Here is a 21240-nt window from a genome sequence, read left to right as displayed (position 1 = left end):
AGCTGATTTTCAAATGAATATAATAAATTAAATTATTATTTAGACCTATTAAGATTATACAGACTTACTGTAGCCTCAGGACTATTTGAAGTGATGTTACTTAAACATTGAGAGATTTATAAGTCTTTATTGGGTTAGTTCTTGCTGAGAAACTACTAAGTAATAATAATCATAACACTTCATACTTGAAAATCAATGTACACCTGGCTACAGCCTTCTCATGAATTATCCTGTGAATACTCACTCCCTGTGAGGTAAGCATGGCATGCACTAAAAATCAAGATTCACTGGCTCTACCATCTTTCTATCTTTGTAATTTTGTGAATTTGATTCCTGTGTTACAACACTTTATGTTGGCACAATGAAAACTGAGCTAGACAGATGTGACCATATAGTACAAGTCTGGTTCCACAAACTTGTGATGGCAAAGGTGTGTGGATTCTGTGTGGGGGTGTGGAGTTGTAGCAGGGGAAAGGGTGTCCCAGTGAAGCATGATTAAATCCTTACAAGCAAATGTATTGAGAGCTGAATACATGAATATTTTCATGCTCATGAGAGTTAAGCTCTGCTTGATTATACAATTCACCCCCCTCTGACAGCACACAGGCCCCAGCTGTTGCTCTTACCAAAGGACTGACATTAACTGACACTTTATCATTTGTATGGGCAGAACACTTGATACCATCGATATCTCTGCCAGCTTTCGAAAGAAAACTCTCCCAAGATCTCTGTGTTTGGGTGACATCTGCCAAGGGCTACAATGGAGCTTACCCGTTTGTGGGTACACTTTGGCATGTGCCTTCGAAGCTTGACTTTCAGAGTATTCCTAATTGCCCCAGTCAATTACTCGGCATGTAATTCCTCAGGCAACCAAGTATTCCAGAAAAGCTGTGCAGAAACTGCCAGTCAGGTCATCTATCCTAACCCATCCTGCTGTGCTTCAGACGGTGACTTCCAATCTGAATCAACTTGGGAGGCCAAAACACAAAACAAAACTTGGGGCCTTGTCCAGTGGCTTCAGGAGGCCAACATCACACTCATGAATGTGCTGGAATTCACAGCACCTCTACTCAGTTGTTCACCGTAGAAGTATATAAGCAAATGAAACAGGTGTTTATTCATGCCATACCAATTACTGGAAAATATTTCCTCCTTCTAAAGGTAATGATGGTGGCAAAAATAGATTTAATGCTTTTATTTATTTTTCTATTCCTTTCATTTTGATCTTTTTGTGGTTAAAAAATGATTTTCTCTACTCAGTGCTAGGGTTTCTAAAATGCTGCTTACAAAGAAGTAAAAAGGAGTCAATTAGTCACCAAGACCTTTTTGCACAGATGAGTCTTCACATTTGTAAACAATAATGGCAGCAATAAAGACATTTCCCCCTCTGATTTGGCTTTTTTAGATATGTAATATGTAACTGATAATTCACGTAAAATAATTTCTATCTTCTTGGTAATGAGAGTGGTTTTATCCCCCCACCCTACCCTCAGACTATGCACTGAGTGGGGAAAAGACAGTAAAGACACCTGAGGTTTCATTTACAGGATACAGTATTACTAATTTATTATTATTATGTGTTTACATGTTCCTCCCATCTTCTGTTTCCATATTGAGTATTGTCTCATTTATTTATGTACTGTTTAACAGACACCGATATAGCACTTACTCTGTACCAGTCACTGTTCTAAGCACTTTACAAATATGAATTCGTTTACTCTTCCTAACAACCTCATGAGGCAGGTACCATTATAATCATTATCCCAATTTAAGAGACAAAGAAATTGGGGTACAGAGAGGTTAAGGAACTTGTCCAAGGTTACACAGCTAGGAATGGTGGAGCTGAGATTTGTCCCCAGGAAGTCCATGCTCATAACTACTGCACTCTGCTGTCTCTGTGAATCACTTTGTTAGTTTTGCTTCTAAAAGTTTTCAAAGTGTTATTTTAAGTCACATCAAACTGCCAACCACATAGTATGCCAGAGCACTGAGTAAACAGAAATGATGACAACGCAATCCATTCTTGGTAAATGACTTTCAGCCCAAGATTGGGCCCCCAGGGGCCGGGGAGATGTTTCCTGTGAGACTCTGGCTCCTTGGGCACTCTTTGAGGGGTGTTCCAATGTCTTCTTTTTCCATCTAGTGAACTTTTACTCATCCTTCAGGACCTGGTTCAAATATCCCCTTCTTTGAGACACAGCCCCTGAAAGCCAGGCAAGCAGGATAAATTTATGGTGGACGTGCAAGAGGGCAGTCTGAGAGAATACTCTGAGGGGAAGTTTCCCAAAAGCTGGGCTTTAACAAGCTCCCAGTGATCTGGAAGTAATTACAAACATTTCTAGAGTGCTTACTATATGCTGGCTTAATCCTCACAACAATGAGGCATGGTTATTCTTAATATTTCTATTTTAAAAATGAGGAAACAGAGTCACAGATTAAATAGCTTATCTGAGATCACACATCTGGTAAGTGGCAAAGCAATGATTCAAACAAACATGGGCAGTTTGGCTGCAGTTACCATGCACTTAACCACACTACAGGATACTACCTGTGTGGGAAAGCCAGCTCCATTTAAAGAGCTAAGGCGAATATTAGAAGGAAGGCTCAAGAACCAGCTGTGATGCAGGCCTCTGGGCAGAATTACCTGTCATCTCTGCAGAGGCCTTTGCAGTTTCCCATGGGGTGATTCCCATGGCCAGGCTTGCTTTGGGTGGTAAGTATCGTCTCCTGAAGGGGAAAAAAATGTTGAAGCTTTTTTGGGAGGAGGGGAAAGCCAATAATTTCCCTGAGTATTTACTTTTTTTCCCTATAAGTTTAGAACAATATTCATTCATTCAACAATTCTTCATGGAGGGCTTACAATGTGCCAAGCACTCTTTCAGCCCTCATAACACAGTAGTGAATAAAAGTGGGCAAAATCCCTGCTTTTGTATTTTTGCTCTAGGTTTTTCTATTTTATGCCAACTACTCTCATCTTTAAATGTACCAGAGCATGATAATCTTACAAACAAATAAAATGAGCACAAATACATATTTATCATTTGCACACCATTTACCAGATGTGTGATCTCAGATAAGCTACGTAACCTGTGACTCTCAGTCTCATTTGTAAAATAGAGATAATATCACAGAGTTGTTGTGAGGATTAAACTAGCCTATAGAAAGCACTCTAGAAATGTTTGCAATTATTTCCAGATCACATTTTTTTAATTAAAGTTTATTGAGATGACAAGTGTCAGATCACGTATTTTTAACGAGATTCAGTTTGGTGTGAGCAGTGTGGTTGTTGGCCTTTGGATTCCATTTCCACGCTGACTGCGAGCTTGGCAAGTTCTGTGAGCTCTTCGATTAGATTTTTCATCCATAAAAGAATAGGGTGGTGCCTTCTAGTTCTAGCGACATATTTTATCCTGAAAAGCCTTATTTTACCCAGCTATACAATGCGGATAATAATGCCTCGGCCCCTTTTGCTGCCCCAGTTCTCTCCTAACTCTTGAAGCAGATATGAGCTTCCTGTAAGTGGGTGTGGAGATTTCAGTGCCTATATTAGGGCACACTTCTCCTCTTTTCCTAGAACCTGCCCCACCTACCTGCTCCAATAGACAGACCCAACATCTCCACCACCTCTCAGGAAATTAATTGTAAATATAGCGTACATTTCAATAAGATTATTTAAAATGCAAAAACACATCTTTCGAAAAATTTCAAACTCACAGAAAAATTGCAAGAACAATATCAATATGTTTCCTCCCAGAATCATTTGACAGTAAGCTGTCAACCTGATGCACCATCACCCTTGAAGCTTTTGGTGTGTATTTCCTGCAAAGAAGAACATTCTCCTACATAAGCAAAACACAATCACTAAAACCAGGATGTTAACACTGATACATCACTACAATCTAATCCTCAAACTCCATTCACGTTTCTCCAAATAATGTTCTTTATTTGGAGAATATTAGCAAAAGGATCCAATCCAGGATCACAAGTAGCATTTCATTTTCCTGTCTCTTTAGTCTCCTTCAGTCTGGAACACTTCCTCAGTTTCCTTGTTTTTCATGATCTTCACACTTTTGAAGAGTATAGGCCATTTCTTTTGTAGAATGTCCCCTAATTTAGGTTTGTCTGATGTTTCTTCATTATTAAGTTCAAGTTATGCATCTTTTACAGGAATAGCACAGAAGTGATGCTGTGTTCTCATTGCATCCTATCAGGTGGCCCATGATTTCAATTTGTCCCATTACTAATGATGTTCACTTTGATCACTTCATTAAGGTGGCAGTATCTGCCAGGCGTCTCTACTGTAAAGTTATTCCCTTTATCATTAATAAGCATTCTGTGGGGAGAGGAGGTACTCCGAGACTGTGTCAATATCCCATTCCTCATCAAACTTTCACCCACTAATTTTAGCATCCATTGATGTTCCTTGGCTGAATTAATTATTACTATGATGGTTGCCAAATGGTGATTTTCAAATTCAGTCATCCCTCAAACATTTATTAGGTGTTTTTTTTTTTTTATGTAAGGGAAAGCTTTTTCTTCTCCTTATTTATTTACTTAAATATGGACCTCTGGGTTCCTAAATTTTAGTAAGGTTCTGCAAATCTTTCTTCCCTGGCTATTCCCAAATCTCCTATATAATCTGACATTTCTCCTTTCAGAAAAATGTGGGGCAGACAGCAGCGGAAATTTTTTTTTAATTTATTGGGGTGACAATTGTTAGTAAAATTACATAGATTTCAGGTATAAAATTCTGTATTACATCATCTATAAATCCCATTGTGTGTTCACCACCCGGAGTCAGTTCTCCTTCCATCACCATATATTTGATCCCCCTTACCCTCATCTCCCACCCACCCCCCCTTACCCTTTGGTAACCACTAAACTACTGTCTGTCTTGTCTATGAGGTTTTTGGGTTTTTTTTCTTAGACGTTTATCATTTATATCCCTCACACTGTGGACCCCCCTTTCCCCATCCACTATCTCTCTGACATCGCACCGAGCCATCCCATTTCCACTATCTCCACTCCCAATGCTGTACTCTGCCTCTTGTAAATGTATACATACCTATATATACATATATATATATATATATATATATATATATATATATATAATATTATAGTTGGCATTCATTATTGTTCAGCTTCAGGTATACAGTGCAGTGATCAGGCATCTACATCTTCCCTGAGATTATACCACAACTTCTTTATCCATTCATCTATCGAAGGACATTTTGGTTGTTTCCACGTCTTGGCCACCGTAAACAAAGCTGCAATGAACATTGGAACACACGTGTCTTTATGTGTACATGTTTTCAGATTTTTTGGGTAGATACCCAGGAGAGGGATTGCTGGGTCATATGGTAATTCTATTCGTAATTTTTTGAGGAACCTCCACACTGCCTTCCATAACGGTTCCACCAGTGTGCATTCCCACCAACAGTGTATGAGGGTTCCTTTTTCTCCACAGCCTCTCCAACACTTGTTACTATTTGTCTTGTTGATGATAGCCATTCTGATTGGGGTGAGGTGATATCTCATTGTGGTTTTTATTTGCATTTCTCTGATGATTAGTGATGCTGAGCATTTTTTCATGTCTATTTGCCATTTGTATGTCCTCTTTGGAGAAATGTCTCTTCAGGTCCTCTGCCCATTTTTAAATTGGGTTGTTTGTGTTTTTTGTTGTTGAGTTTCATGAGTTCCTTGTATATTTTGGATATTAGCCCCTTATCGGAGGCACTGTTTGCAAAAATCTTCTCCCATTCATTTGGTTGCCTCTTTATTTTAGTGATGGTTTCTTTTGATGTGCAGAAGCTTTTAAGTTTCATATAGTCCCATTTGTTTATTTTAGCTTTTACTTCCATTGCCTTTGGAGTCAAATTCATAAAATGCTCTTTGAACCCAAGGTCCATAAGTTTAGTACCTATGTTTTCTTCTATGCAGTTTATTGTGTCAGGTCTTATGCTTAAGTCTTTGATCCATTTTGAATTAATTTTGGTACGTGGTGACAGACAGCAGTCCAGTTTCATTCTTTTGCACCTGGCTTTCCAATTCTCCCAACACCATTTATTGAAGAGGCTGTCTTTCCTCCATTGTATGTTTTTAGCTTCTTTGTCAAAAATTATCTGTCCATATTTATGTGGTTTTATTTCTGGGTTCTCAATTCTATTCCATTGGTCTATGCGTCTCTTTTAGCAGCGGAAAATTTAAGCCTATTGTCAGAGACCTTGTCAATCTCATTGTAACATGAAGGTTTTCATTAGAAGAAAATAATAGCTAACTTTATTGAGCACTTAGACTGTGTGCTAAGTTGTGTACATGCATTATTTTAATTTGCCAATAATTCAATTCTGTAAAGTAGGTGTTATTATCAATAATTTATATATAAAGAAATCAAGGCATTGAGAAGTTTATTTACTCGCCCAAGGACACACAGCCTATGTCAAAGTAAGGAGCTTGATAAAGCAGTATCACTAACCACTTTGCAATTCCTGTCCCTAACTTATCCCCTGCAAACACAGAAGTCCCTGAGACCTGAGTGAGTGATCACTTTCCCGTTTCATTTGTTCTTTGGGCCAAACTGCTGGCCTCTTCCACAATCCATCCTTGGTGTATGGCTTTCTTAAATTGTTCACAGTGGCTGGAGTTAAACCCATTTGCTGAATACAAACAGATTATTGAACTCCAGGTGTGAAAAGTCAGCAGACCTCAGAGACACTGAATTCAATGACAAAATAAATTGGAAGAAAAAAATACTTATCCCCCCTTCCCTTGCCCCCAATGTTAGCTTTAAGACCTGAGATTTTTGGCCTTAGAGTTAAATTTCCAAGCCAATGTTCCAGTCAGAGTGGGACATGCACAGTGTAATTTGCTCTGGAGTGCCTTGCCCTTCTTCACCAATGTCCCTGCTGATCTCCAAGACTTCAGGCTGTCCCTGAGACTGTACAGTTTGCAATTCATGCTGTACGCTAGGCATAAGTCCAACAAATGACAGGGCATTGCTGAGTGTTATTGTGTAAGAGTGGTCCTTGGGGACCTCTTCTCCCCCCCGCCATTCATTCATTACTTCACTCATTGAATACGAGGTCTGACAATTAGGTTCCCAAACTTATCCTAGAAAAAGTGCTACATACCTCATTGATGAATATCACTACAGTCGCTTTCAAAGTACTCCCCTTTGGAAGCTATGCACCTATAGCAGTGCCTAGTCCACCCTTCAAAGCACTTTTGGAACTCTTTTTCTGGAATGGCCATCAGAGATGGCATCGTATTACCCTTGAAGTCTTGAATGTCATCCAAATGTCTTCCTCTCAGTATCTCCTTTCTCTTCGGGTAAAGAAAGAAGTCATTGGGGGCCACATCAGGTGAGTAGGGAGGGTGTTCCAATACAGTTACTTGTTTAATGGCTAAAAACTCCCTCAAAGACAGTGCTGTGTGAGCTGGTGCATTTTTGTGATTCAAGAGCCATGAATTGTTGACAAAAAATTCAGGTCATCTAACTTTTCCACACAGCCTTTTCAGCACTTCTAAATAGTAAACTTGGTTAACTGTCCAGTTGGTACAAATTCATAGTGAATAATCCCTCTGGTATCAAAAAAGTTAGCAACATCATTTTGACTCTTGATTTGGATTGATGGAATTTTTCAGTTGTGGAGAATTGGCCAATTTCCATTGTGCAGTTTGACGCTTTGTTTCACGGTCATATTGGTACACTCATGTTTCATTACCAGTGATAACATGGCCCAAAAAATCGTCTCACCTCTCCAAAATGTCTTGGCTAACTTTGACTCCCCTTTTCTGTTGTTCATTGGTAAGCTCCTTCAGAACCATTTTTGCACACACCTTTCCCATGCCAATATTTTCAGTTAAGATTTTCCTAACTGTTTCTCTATCCATGTTTACTTGGTGTGCTGTACTTCTTACAGTCAGCCAATGATTTGGATGCACAGTTCGGTGGATGTTTTCAATGTTTTCATCAGTTCTGCTCGTTACTGGCCCCCCTGACTTCTCTTCATCAGTGACGCATTCTCTCACCTCCAAAAAACATTTAATCCATTTGTACACTGCCATTTTCTTCATGGCATTATCCCATAAACTTGGACTAACATGTCCCTGATTTCAGTTCCACTCTTGCCAAGTTTCACAAAAAATTAAATGGTTGTTCACTGGTCTAATTCAAGCTCAGATATTTTCACGACAGCAACCAAAAACACACAATAACAATAATGAACGCCACTCAGCAAGACACCGCCACACGTCAACACGAACACAGCTGTGAGACACTGATATACCAAGGTTATGAAACCTTACCAAGCTGTTTGTACAGTGCTGCCAATGTAAGCACACAGTGGCAAGGTTGTGAACATAATTGTCAGACCTCATATTTATTAAGCAACATTTGTCCAGGTGATGCAGAACAAGGTGAATAAAATCCTTGATCATAGAATCCAGAGTCATCTATTAAAGGAGTGAGATAAGTAAACAGAATTCCAAAAGTGTGATCAGTGCTAAGAGAATACAAATACGACCCTTGATTCAACAGCTATTCTGAAAACGCCATACTTTCACAATGCTCCACTATGATTATGTGTTCCTGTATTCACTTGTGCAGTCAGTGAATGATGATTTATTGACAGTCTTGTCTGTGCTGGGCACCACAAGCAAGGAGAAGGACAGCAGCCCTCAAAGAACTCTATGTCTAGGCCAAGAAATTGTCAAGTGGTAGGACAATGATAGTCCCCACTGGGAGAGACACAGGCTTCAGGAAGCACAAAGCAGGAAGCCCCCCCTACTCTAGGTAAGAAGGAGGGTAAAGAAGGCTCTGTTGAAGGTTTTCTAGAAGTGGCCTTGAAGCTGTGAGGGGAAGTCAGCCAGATAAAAGGAGAGCTGGGTTTTGTGAGACCCAGAAGGCTTAGAGAGCAAGGCAGCAGGCAAGATGAGGGTTGCTGGGGCTGTGGGGTTTGGGGAAGATTTAGTCCCAGGGGTTATGGGTTCAGCACAAGCAATGGAGGCTTAGCTGTAGCCTAAGGAAGAGAGACTTCTGAGATCAAATCTGGAAAAGCAGGATAAGTGTAGAAGCCCCCAGGCTGTCATGGTAGAGTACTGATCTAGGCCCTATTTCTCTCCGCCAGCTAACAATCTCAAATGGGCACCGAACACCCGTGTGTGAATGAAAATATGGTTCTAGTTACTTCAAGTTTTCACCAGATTCCCCTTACACTGGCAAAAAGTAAATAGTTCATGTCTCTGCTCAAAGGAGTCCTGATGTGGAGATTTCAAACACATGTGCATGTGCACGCACATGTGTTTACACACACACACACACACACACACTTCTTGCTAAGATTACTTATCTTTGTTGATATTGTTTGCACAGGTCTGTGCGACTTTCCAGGAGCAATACTAACCAGGCCTCTGGCCAGTGACCACATTTGTCATGGTCTTGGCAGCCATCCAAAAAGCTGAAACCACAAAATGCATGGCTTAGGGCAATTTACTAGAAACACTGATTCATTTTATTACATTTAAAGTATGTTAAGAAGCCTCTGAAGAAACATCCATTCAAGCCTGCTGTGGATCCCCACATGCATCAGTCTGGACCTGCTCCTAGATCAACCTCTAGGCCCTCAAGCTAGCTATGACCAGCAGCCTGGGGCTGTCTTTCCCAATGACTGCACCAAGCACCTCAGCACTCTGCTGCTCTATGGCTGCAGAAGGAGGGGTCTGGAGAGACAGACAAGACTCCTAACCAGAATTTTACCTCAAGAGCCCAAAACTGCAGTGCTCAGGAAATCCAGAGCTGTGTTATGCAAAGTACATAGGCAGACCTGGTAGATACTGGCTTTATTACTTTCAAACACTGTGACCTTGGGTTTGTTATACAACTTCTCTGAGCCTCAGCTTTCTCTTCATTAAAATGAGAATAAGCTAACCATGAAGGGTTTGGTGGGTGATTAAACAAGATGATAGATGTAAAAACACTCTGTATCCTGGAAACTATAAGTGTTTCTGTTGTTATTCTCCCCTCTACTGAAAAAAAAGACCTGAGAGAGAGCCAGGTCGTTACATACTCAAAGCAAAAATGGCAGGAAGAATGGCTGGATGGAGAGAGAGTAGGCTAGAGACCTTGGCAGAGAAGAGACTTGCTTAACAGAACTGAGCAATTGGCAAAGCAGGCTTCAGGACCACAATCTCCTGTTGGTCTTATGTGGAGTGTGCCCTTCAGCTTGTCCTCCACTCTGATGTTCCCAGGCTGCTTTCTGAGATTGCCCAAGTGTCTGTGAGAGCCAGTGCCTGGTGACAGCCCCTCTGTGCTCAGAACTCAGAGACGCTTTTCTCCAAGAATGCAGTAAATAGTCAAGATTAGTATCTACTTTCAATCTCATGCCATCCCCATAAGGAAGAATAATTATGATTAATCCCATTTTACATAAGAAAAAATTGGAAACTAAAAAGGTTCAGGGACATGCCCAAAGTCACAGTCAATGGTATTTACCATCCAGTATCCCAACAATATTTTCAAAATATATTTATTCACTCAACAAATATTTATTGAACACCTACAAACCTCTAGTCTTGTTCTAGGGGAAGGGGACAGATAGATGAATAATAATAACAAAAGCAACAGCAACAGCCACCAAGATTCCTGCCCTCGGGGAACATACATTCTAGAGAAGAGATAAAATAAATTAATTTGCAAAAAAATTCATTAGCAACTTATTTTCCCATAGAGGTAGGTGTTAGAAAAACAAGAAGAGGGAAAACCTTTCTGAGGAGGAGGTGATTAGACTGAAACCACCTGATGGATGAGGAGGGAGAGTTTTCAGTCAGAGGGAGTAGTAAGTACACAGGCTCTAAGGCAGGATTGAGCTTCCCATGAAGAGAGAGTGTTCAAAGGCCAATTTCTAAAAAGTAGTGAATGAGGGGAGAAGAATGTAAGGAGATGAGGTCCAAGGGGCCAAATGTGGAGGGCCTTAAAGACTAATATAGAGTATTTGAATTTTATTCTAAGTGACTTGAGAAACTGGAGGGTTTGAGGGATTGACACAATCTGGCTAAAAGTTGGGGGTTGGACTGGAGGTAACAGGAGTGGCAAGGAGCAGGGAGGCTGGTCAGGCAGCCGTCGAATCAATAATTCTGACAGAGGATGGTGTTCAGACTAGAGCTGCCAACACTGGAGAAGGATAGAGGTGGATGGATTCAGAATTCGCTGATGCACTGGGAGTGGTGAAAAACAAAGAATCAAGGGTGTGAGGAACTGTAGGTGGTGGAGCCATTACTGGGAAAGAGAAATCTGGTGAAGAAGTAGGTTGGTGGGGTGGGTAGAGGTGTGTTGTAGAAATCCATGATTTTGGTGTAGGTCACATTAAATTTGGGATGTCTGTACTAGGCACTGGGGATTAAATGATAGACAAAATATCCATGGTCTGTGGCTGGTAGTAGCAACACAGTTCTCCCAAAGGGTCTTAACTGGAGTCCATATGTATCCATATGCTTGAGGTGAGGCTGTAGACCTCCTGAAATTCTGTCTCCAAATGTCCCTCCTCCTGAATCCTTTTGAGATTGTAATCAAAACTATTGATCTCCTCAGGAAAACACACACACACACACACACACACACACACACACACACTCACAAAAACCCTCTGGAGCTTCCACTTGCTACCTCTCATATAACTTATATTCAAATTCTATTGAACTTGAGGCAAATCCCTGACCTACTCAGTAATGTCTCACCTCCAAGCCTTTGCTCATGCAGTTTCTTCTACCTGGAAGGACTTCCCTTTCATCTCTTGTCCCTGTTGCTTAGCTAACCTCTAAAGATAATTCTTATTTCTGTGCCTTTCCCTGAATGAAAACACACACCTGGCCCATGCCCTCCTTGAGCTTGTGGTCTAGCCAGGGAATACAGACATCAAACAAGTAATGATAATAGAGTGGAATGAGGACCTTGAAGGAGAAGTGGAGGGTGCTATGGGAAGGTACAACAGGGAAATCTAATCTAGTCACAGGTAGTGGTGAAGTACATCAGGAAAGAGTTCCTGGAAGCAGCCATCTCTAGATCAAGTAATGAAAGAGAAGGGATGGGACAGAAGAGATGTGGCATGGGAGAGATGGGCGTGGGAAGAAAAGAGTGTATCTGGCAGTAGATAGCATGTGTGAAGACTTGGGGTGGGGACCCATGGAGAAATAATTGGGGAAAGAACCCTGTAGATCAGGTAAATTTGCAATGGAAAGACATTAAGAGATTTTAAGCAGAACAGTACATAATCAGACTTGTATTTGAGAAAGAGCACTACCTGCTGTGTGCAGCATGGATGGGGTTGAAGGTGACAAGAGAGAAGAGCAGGCAGCCATGTTCCTGATGTAATCATCACAGGGGAAATGTCTGCCATGCTGCGGTCAGGTTAGTGTGCAGGAAGAGCAACTTATCCACTTCCTCCAATTCTCCACCTTAAGCCCATGTTGAAACCATTATCATTTATACCAGAAGGTGGCTTATTTTCCTCTCCCAAGAGTTAAGATGAATCTTTTCCTGACTGTAGGTCCTTTGGGACATGAGATAGAAAAGAGAATATGTTCCTGCACCATAGAGAAAAGGGCCTGTTTAGACAACACCTTTAGTCTGAGTCCTCTAAGCCTGTTCTACACCCTGACATTCCAAATTGCTTGGAAGCAGATACTGCCATCAGTGATGAGTGGTGGGGCTTGCGAGGCCCAAGACTGTATTCTTGGGCCACGCTTCTATCAGCCTGGCATGAGGTGGAGAAATGTGATGTTTATTGGGTTAGGGGACTCAGAGAAAGAGAACTTAAATCTCAAGTTGCCACAGGATTTCTCTCAAGACTGGGAGGTATAGGAATATAGCATTTTTTTTTTATTCTAGTATATAATTAACTGGTAGAGTAGTAACAGGGTACATTTTGGAGACAATAATATTTTCAAAGTCCCTCTGTGGTCTCCTGTGCTTTAGGGTTTATTAGTGTCCAAAGGTTGGAGGCCCTGGCCAAAACATACTTAGGGCATTGGAAATACTTCCTGGAATCACATCCTTCTACCTGCATGGTACAGGTTTTGAATGCAGGCTCAATAGTCAGACTGCCTGAGTTCAAAACGTGACATTGACACTTAGCTGTGAGACATTGGGTAACTCAAACTCACTGAGCCTCTGGGGATCAGAAAGCTAATATTACTCATTTACTGTAGTGAGGGTAAAATGGAATGGCACATGCCAAGTACCTGGCACATCATGTTAATACCATGTTTTCCCAAAAATAAGACCTAGCCAGATCATCAGCTCTTATGTGTCTTTTGGAACAAAAATTAATATAAGACCCGGTCTTATATAATATAATATAACAGAATATAATATAATACAGTACAATACAATATAATATAATATAATATAATATAATATAATATAATATAATATAATATAATATAATATAATACCAGGTCTTATATTAATTTTTGCTCCAAAAGACGCATTGGAGCTGATTGTCCAGCTAGATCTTATTTTCAGGGAAACATGGTAGTTGTTATTGAATGCTTACATTACCTGTAATCAAGCCATAATGCAATTCAAACTCGCTCCTGACCCTCAGCCATTTGTCATCTTACTTCTTCTTGATACAAACAAACACTTTTAGAGATTTCCTTAAATTCTCTGATATAAATAGTCTCAAACAAGATTAGCCTAAAAACCAATGCTTGGAACTATGGAGTAATTGATTTGTTTTCTAATATGATTGATTTTGCTCAGTATTAAGTATCTGCAATCTAAGTAAATGTGAAAAATGGAGAAAAACAATAAGATAAAATTTTGAAATTTGAATCATAACGCAGAAAAGGAGCAAACATTTCAAAAGACAAGCTCAGTGCCATCCACAATGCAACTAAAAAGCACAAATACTAATAATGGTAGTGTCTGAATAATGAGGCAATAGGTGTTCTCTTTTTTCAACATATCTGCAGTTTCCAACTTTCCTTTAAGGAACCTACAGTACTTATACACATTTATAAAAATTATAATTGAAAAGTAGAGTAAAAGAAGTGCAAGTGCTGTTTCAAACTTCAGTTTGAATGTTCATAGCAGTACAACACAAGCTAGTTACAGCTTCAAAAAATTATCTAGCTTAATTCATGCTGTTTGTTCACTGAGAGTTAATTTAATATACTTATCCTAGAAAATAATGCATTATTCAGTTTAATCAATATTCATTTGTTCTTTGCATAATCATATTTGCAAAAGCATTTATTAACAATGTGCCTGCAGACTCACAGGAAAAGGCCATCCTATTAGTAGAATAAGATTTTTGAAATTAAAGAAAAACTACGAATTTACCAACATTAGATAAATGATTGGTTCTAATATTCTACAGGTTTCCATTTAAAGTGCTGCCAGGAGTCTTTTCAATATATGTTTTCATTAGGAGCAGCAATAGATACACTGCCAAATTAATAAAAGTCATGTTAATTCAGAAGGAAATTAAATCTGGGTCATTATTGAATAGTTAGCATATTGGTGCATATAACATTGGCTCTTTCTGCATAACTTCAATAGACTGCTATGGGTATTTGCAAATGTTTCTTCTTGTATAACTAAAAAATACACATTTTCCATTTTAATCTGGGTGCTTAACATTATGTACAACAGATAAAAACTCATGTTAGAGTTTTTAAACACTGGGACTTGAAAAATGTCACTTTTTTATTTATTGGGGTGACAATTGTTAGTAAAATTACATAGATTTCAGGTGTACATTTCTGTATTACATCATCTATAAATCCCATTGTGTGTTCACCACCCAGAGTCAGTTCTCCTTCCATCACCATATATTTGATCCCCCTAACCCTCATCTCTTACCTCCCTCCCCCTTTACCCTCTGGTAACCACTAAACTATTGTCTATGTCTACGAGTGTTTGTTTCTCATTTGTTTGTCTTGTTCTTTTGTTGTTTTTGGTTTATATACCACATATCAGTGAAATCATATGGTTCTCTGCTTTTTCTGTCTGACTTATTTTGCTTAGCATTATACTCTCAAGATCCATCCATGTTGTCACAAATGTTCCTATATCATCTTTTCTTACTGCCAAATAGTATTCCATTGTGTATATATACCACAACTTCTTCATCCATTCATCTATCGAAGGACATTTTGGTTGTTTCCATGTCTTGGCCACCGTAAACAAAGCTGCAATGAACATTGGAGCACACGTGTCTTTATGTATAAATGTTTTCAGATTTTTTGGGCAGATACCCAGGAGAGGAATTGCTGGGTCATATGGTAATTCTATTCGTAATTTTTTGAGGAACCTCCACAGTGCCTTGCATAACGGCTGCACCAGTCTGCATTCCCACCAACAGTGTGTGAGGGTTCCTTGAAAAATGTCACTTTTTAAGAATAAAGAGAAGTTTCCTATGAATGAGTCCTATTTGCATTGTTGAATTTTTCTATAAGAATAATTTTGACTGTGATTATAATTTCTCATTGATTCATTTAATGCAATTTTTCAGAGCTCAAACTTTCAAGAAAAAAATGGAAAATAGATTTAGAGGATTGTCGATTAGCCTTCATGCGGCATTTAGGACAATACTCCTTTTGGAGAAATGGGTAATGTTACAGTGGTACCTTCATTTCCATGTTATTTGTTTAGTATTTATTAGCTGAAATATAGTTGTAAATATTTTTTAAAAAATAAAACAACCAATTAAATCTATTTTCAGCTAGGTTGGAATTAAAGCTAGGTTGGAAACTTCCAGGAAAATATAGCTTGGGTGCAGTGGTTGGGGAAGGCTAGTATAAACACTAAACAGATATATAAAACATTACTTTAACTTCCATATTGGAGTACTAACCCTGAAGAATTTAACATGACATACAACTTAAACTATTTTTTTTATCCTAAGAAGGGTCTAAATCCTTAAATTCCATTATTATTCTGAAATAACTATATGAAAAAGATGCCTACTAATAAGGTAGTACCCCAAAAATGGAGGCAGGTTGAGGAGAAAAGTAATATTAAGAAAATTTTAATTGTCAGAATGGTCAGGGATATATTCCAATGTAGGTAGATCCCACTTAAATACAATTCATTGAATGGAATATACTTAAAGAAGTATCAAATTATGGTAATAATCCTTTAGCCAGCATCTGATGCCTCAACTATGCAGAAAGATAAGGTGTCTTCCTCCTACTGAACTTAAAAGTACATTGAGAAAACACTGCAACTACTGGCAGCCTTGAACAGGGTGATTAAATAAACAAACAGTTGAGGATTTCCTATAAGATAAACCCCTTGACAGAAGGGCAGCTAAAGGCTTCGAGTTTTCAAAGAAAATATTTATCTAGGGAGAAGTGAGCTATGAGATACGTTTCACAACTAAGGCAACACACAGGACACACCTCCTTCTTCAGATGTAATAGAGCAGCATTTCTAATTATTTACTATAAAAGTACAATTTATCTTAAAATATGTGATTTTTAAAAGACTTATCACATTTTTTTATTGTGGTAAAAAACAAAAAGCAAAAAAACACCTTGTCACATTCTAAAATGTGATATGTACTGCTTCTTAGCAGCCAGAGAATCCTCATGAGAACAGCTATAACTTTATGACAGAGGTTGGCGAGAGCAATATGGTTTAATTTACAAAACCGGATATAGCCAACATTTCTGGAAGGTATCAGTTCAGAAAAGGCAAAAGCACATCTTTGCCTGAAGTCACTGACTGGATCCCAATAGTTTCAGCTGCTCTCCAAAGGCATCTACTGGACCATGTTCAATGCAGTCAATGCCAGATGAACCATTTTTTATCAATTTGCAAGGTGACGATGGTTTCTCAAAACGGAAAGATCATATTTAAGTTTAAATGTAGACAAAAAGCTTTCTTTAATGCACCTAAGGAAAATGTTCAAGTTCCTGAATTCTGTGTCAAACTCATGGGTTTCTCCGATTTTAGAAATGAAATGACCCTTAATATCAAGGATGGTCCCAGGGGCCTGCTTTTTTCTCCCTTACTGGCACAATCTTAAGAGTTTAAGGAAGACTTCATTTGAATATACTGCCAGATCAGCACAGGTACAGTAGCACAGGCAAAAAAAAAAAAAAAATAGTGTACAACTCAACTCCAGGTCTTACATGGTAACTTTTCCTTCTTAGAGATGGACACCTACTTTGTCAATCCTCTTCCTTTCCCTGGGAGACCTTTCCCAGTTGAGGAGAAGTTGTATTAGGGATGAGGATCATCTCAGAGAAAAGAGGTCCCTCAGGACACATAGTTAGTTACTCAGGTGCCAGCAAATTCACCTGAAAATCCATCTGTAGACTCCAGAAGGCTGCAGCTGGATAAATAAAGCTGTGCTGTTACCTACAGAAAAACAGCATAAAAGCCTGTTCCAAATCAAAAGGGAAACAATAACTTTTATAAATGAATAATATGCTCCATGTCACCTGGAGGGGTTTTAACTTTTTCACTCTTCTACCTGTTGCTCGCCAAAGTGAAGAACTACCATGTTATATTTACACATACACTTGTTAAACAAGGATATCTTTCAGATTAATTACCAGTGATTTAACAGTTGCTATGTCACTGGCACTGTATGCAACGGTAAGGATACAGCCATAGCCAATTTTTGCCTTTACCTCTAGCCAGTCTCAGTGTATCTAGCTGGTCTCAGCATTATCCTTTATTTAGCAAAAGTTGGTATTTCCTTCCCCACTCTACGCCCACCAATATTGAACTGTTACACTGTGATTGATGTGTTTATTGCATCTGTATATCTGTAAGTCTGCATTTCTTAAGTGGGCTGGCTGCAGTGCTGAACTTCAAGAACTGTGAGGTTGCTTAAAACACAAGTAATGTTAGGTCATATAACATCAAACAATGCTGCTTTTAATTTTTTAGACTAGCCATACCAAAGGATCTGCCACTAAAATTCTATCAATCCAATAAGAGAAGTATACCTGTCTTCAAATTATGCCACTCATTTAAAAACTACTTTTTATTAGGAAAACTTTTAAAATATACAGGAGTAAATAGTACAGTGAAGTCCCACTGACCCACCACCCAGTTTGAATAATAATTATGATTTTGCCATACTTGCTCCATCTATTTCACCTCCTACCTGTCTTGGGTTACATTATGTTAAATAAAATGCCAAAGTTGTGTCCTTTCACCCCTGTGTACTTCTGGATACCTTTTAAAAATACATGGACAATTTCTAAACTAACCAGAATGCCATTTTTATAGCCAATACAATTAATGACAATTCCTTGTCATCATGTAATACCCAGTTCATATTCACATTCCCAGATTTCTCAAAAATTCAAACCACTCAACTTAATCATTCCTCTACAAAAGCAAGTAGGAACATCAGGTTAGAGCTCCTTACCAAATTTTCCATACAGAACAACCCTTCCAGTCTACAACCCAGGGCCCCACACTTTGTAGGGGCTCAGTATTTGTTGAATCTGGCCTTCCTCTTGTTCAAGGAAAAAAATTAAAAGTGACACAAGGAAAGGTAGTTTTTCCAGGGTGGCTACAGCTCCTGGGATTGAAGCCCAAGAAAGCTGCTAATGATTTCTGTAGCTTCCTGCCCAAGTGTGGTAATGCTCCTAGTGAATATTGCAGGCATATTGAAAAGGCCACCTTCCTGGCTGGCTCTGTTCTCTGTTAACTATGTGCATCTACAGTTAACTGAGAGACTGATTAAAGAATCAACTAGCCCAAATTGAATGGTTTTGTTGTCTCCTTTTTCATTTGATTCAGCTATAAAAGATTAAGTAAATGTATTTCCCCTCCCTCCCAAAGGTGCAAAATCTCAAACGCATGCCAGCTAACTGTTCTCTCCTATGACTAATTGATGTTTTGCACTCACAGCCTTGAAAAATCATCCTTTCCAGGCCTAATGTTGGTTGTAATGAAATATATTATGCTGACAGCTTGAGCTCTTGCGAAGGTATGGAACTCAGCATGTAAATAATTGTGTCTGCAATTGAAAAATTTCATAGAAATTGTGCACTGTTAGGGGTGAAGACTGTGCTTGCCAGCACTTGGCCAGCTGTGCCCAAAGGTGTAGCTCAGCCACTGTTTGGCCTCAGAAGCCTTTAACTAGCCATATGCAACCTGAAGCTGCTCTATAAATCCTTTGTACAAAGCTTGGTAAATGGGGATTAGTCAACAAATGTTTATTGGATGAATGAATCAGTATAAAGAAAAACAATATTAGCACAATAAAAATTTATTTCTCACACACACAAAAATACTAAATCAGCCAGTCCCAGACGAGCTCACAGGAGGCTGGCAGCTCAGGGGCCTCTGACTGAGCTCAATCCCATTCATGATGACCATAGGCTACTGGGTAACTCACACTGGCTATCCACAGGGTGCAAATGAAATTCTTCACTTCAAATGAGTATTAAATCTGCTTTTTTCTCAAAAGATATGGTCATCTCAGTAGCACAAATTCAAATTCTTAATTCTGGATACGAAAATAAAAAAATAAGTTTAAAAATTCTCTAAAACCATAAATAACAATATTTCTGTTATGCAAACATGAAAACAGATTGACTCAACTAACTGGAATTTGTTGGGCAGCCTTGTGGATGGAGGATTCAGGCAGGAGTTGCTGAATGGTACAAAGGTTTATATGAGAGCTCTAAAACCATGCTTACCCTTTGACCTGGTAATCTCACTTATGGGACTATATCCCGAGGAAATAATCCAAAAGATGAAGCTTAATTTTATAAGGATGTTTATAGCATAGCCATTTATAATAGGTGAAGAGTGGAAGCAATGCAAATGTCCAACAGTAAGAGATCTGGCTAAGCCAAGAATAGCATATCAACACAGTGGTGTACTGCACCACCATTAGAGCATTGAGCAGGTGGTTTGTTTCAATGCATGGCGATGTGTGCATGAAATAATGTTAATTAGAAAAAGCAGAACACAAAACATCATGCCTAGTGATTATGCCTCAGTGAAAATATACCTGGTATTTTGAAAAGGGTCAGAAAGGTATCAAGAGTGTAAACAGATGTAAACAGAGCTGTAAATTCACCAAATTATTTTCTGCCTTGTGCATGGTTAAGTGTAATGCATAAACAGGAGAAAAGGAAGAAGGGAGGGAGGGAGGCAAAGAAGGAAGTACGGAAGGACAGAAGGAGGGAAAGAAGGTAGAAAGAAAGGAAGGAAGGAAAGGAAACTCCTGACTACAAACTGGGGCTGCCATTTAAACATTCTGTCATTTAGAGATGTTCATAGGTTAAGAACACCAGAGAGAAATACAAGTGAGAAATTAGAAAGACCCAGAAACATCTAAATATAGTCTATATGCCTAATAGAAAGTTGAAGTTCATTTGAAACAAGATCCCTTCTGAATGTCATGCAGTATTGGATCAACAATTGGAAGCCATAATAACCAATATGTGTTCAGACTCCTACAGGGGAAGACAACTTCCCGCTGCCAGCAATGTGTGTTCCTTAGCAAACCACTTTTCAAGTGATGATGTCCCCATTAAAGAAAAAAATCAACATCTGCAGAATCCACTATCACCCAGCAGAAAACAACATGCCAAAACCTTTAGAATTGATTTGTGTACATTTGCAGCACACCTTCCAGATTCTGTGGCTTAAAGTAATCACTGATGAAAATTAGAAAGCATTAGTTTTAGATTGTATTTGCAGCATGGCCCTTGCAAATAAAGGGGAGAGGGTCTTGGAAAAGAAGAAAAATCATTGCCTTCGGACTTAGTTCTAAGGTTCTCAGTAGGGCATCTTCAAAGATTATTTTTTTTTGTAATTCTTTTGTCCATGTTAAAATGAGCCTTCATTGTTGCTGACCTTTTTCCTCAGTATTTCTTACAAATGCAATTATAATTAAGAAGTGAGAATGTAATTGTGTTTTGGAAAAAAAGAGCATCACATAGCCATGTCTGTTGAAGCCTTTTAAATATTACAGGACAAATCGGGGGGTGGGGTGGGATCTCTTAAAATTATTCTAGGTATCAAGCCACCCAGCATCAACAAGCAAGTCAGGAAGAAGCCAAAGATGATAAGAGACAGTCAAAATATGTTTGATCTGAAAGTTTTCATTTATGCCACCATTTTATTGCTGTGAAGGGACTACAGCAAAATGGTGGCTGCCTATACCATATTTCTGTGCGCAGGATATATGTAAAACAGCCACCCTCTGTGAAGTGGTTAATATGCCGCCTCAGCCTTAAAAGCAGTGCCCT

This window comes from Rhinolophus ferrumequinum, chromosome X, assembly GCF_004115265.2.
Source record: "Rhinolophus ferrumequinum isolate MPI-CBG mRhiFer1 chromosome X, mRhiFer1_v1.p, whole genome shotgun sequence".
NCBI lineage: Eukaryota > Metazoa > Chordata > Mammalia > Chiroptera > Rhinolophidae > Rhinolophus > Rhinolophus ferrumequinum.
This window is presented reverse-complemented; position numbering follows the sequence as displayed.